Here is a 1,446-nt window from a genome sequence, read left to right as displayed (position 1 = left end):
AGAGAGGTCCGCCTGGCGCCGTCATTATTTGCTTTTCGGCACCAGGCCAAGACCTTTTTATTTAAACGTCATTTTAATTGTTAATATTATTTATTGATTTTCTATCTTCGGCCAGGACGTCTCCAATTATATTGTTTTATATAGCTAATTGTGTATTTATTGTTGTGAGCCGCCCTGAGGCTTCAGCGAATGGGGGAGCATAGAAGTTTGCTAAATAAATAAATAAATAAATAAGTAAAACATACATTTTACACTTAACTTTTCTAGTTCCTTCATTGCTGTCCTTCCAAATCTTCATTTTCTTCTAATTTCTGGATGCTTGAGCTAGAAAATGAAAAATCTTGCACAACTGACGTTTCTGCAGGGATGTCGTTCACAATGCAATGTACACAATGCACCCCTTTTAATGCCATTTGTACGAACCGATAATCCTTCATGTTGTTTTATTGTCTGAATGAGACTGTAGGTTTTGAGGTAGCAACCCTTTCTGAGCTAAAAGGAAGCAGGAATGGTAGAAACGTTGTGTGTTACAAACCCAGAGACGCAGGTTAACGTTGCTGCATTTGCTCAGAGCCTTCCATGATTAAAAAAAGAGATGAGGAGAAAAGCACTCTGCACATGCTCAGAGGAACACTTTATCACCGGAACTTCACATCTCCCAAATATATTCGCAGTCCACCCAAGAGAAGGAGGTTCCAAGGCTCAAGGATTAATTTGCTTTCTCTCCTTAAACACAAACATTTACTTTTACAGGGGGAAGATAAGTTAGCCCTCCACTTTCCTCTGCCCCGCTCGAAGTCCTCCACTATCCCGCAATGCCGCGCGTCCACAGCCTTCTCGCGCAAGCGCACTCCACACCTCTCACCCGAACCGTTTTTTTCCTCACGTCTCTTATCGGCTAAGCCAGAACCAAACATATAAAAACCCCGAAAAGGGGGCGTGGCCCAAAGCCAAATAATAACTTAACGCTCTTCCCCCTCCTCCCTCCATCCCGGCCAGCAAGAACGCGCATCCGCTTCGCGAGGCTCCGCCCCCTCCGCTCCCCTCATTGGACAGGGCGCGGCCGCCAAGCCAATCCTCCCACGCCGCCCCCGTCGCCAGAGGGCGTGGGGGGCCCCCGCGCCCGCGCGCGCACCGATTGGTCTGCGCGCGGCGCGGGGCAGCGTCCAATCCGGCCTTCCCAGGGGCCTCCGCGCGGCCCTCCGATTGGACGCGGCTGCCGCTCGTCGGTGCTGTTGCTAGCAGTGGTGGGTGGGGGGCATGTTCGGTTGAGCCTTTAATACCGCGAGGGGAGGAGGCGAAGGAGGAGAAGGAGGAGAGCGGCGGCGAAGTTCGGTTGGAGCCGCGGGCTGAGCAAAGGGAAAGGCGGCGAGGACGCGGGAAACCTCCGCCGCCTGCCTGCCTTCCCTGCCGGCCGGCCGGCCGACCAACCGCCCGCCCGCTTCC

This window comes from Varanus komodoensis, unplaced genomic scaffold, assembly GCF_004798865.1.
Source record: "Varanus komodoensis strain SLA01 unplaced genomic scaffold, ASM479886v1 scaffold79, whole genome shotgun sequence".
Classification (NCBI taxonomy): domain Eukaryota; kingdom Metazoa; phylum Chordata; class Lepidosauria; order Squamata; family Varanidae; genus Varanus; species Varanus komodoensis.
Note: the sequence above shows the minus strand (reverse complement) of the source record.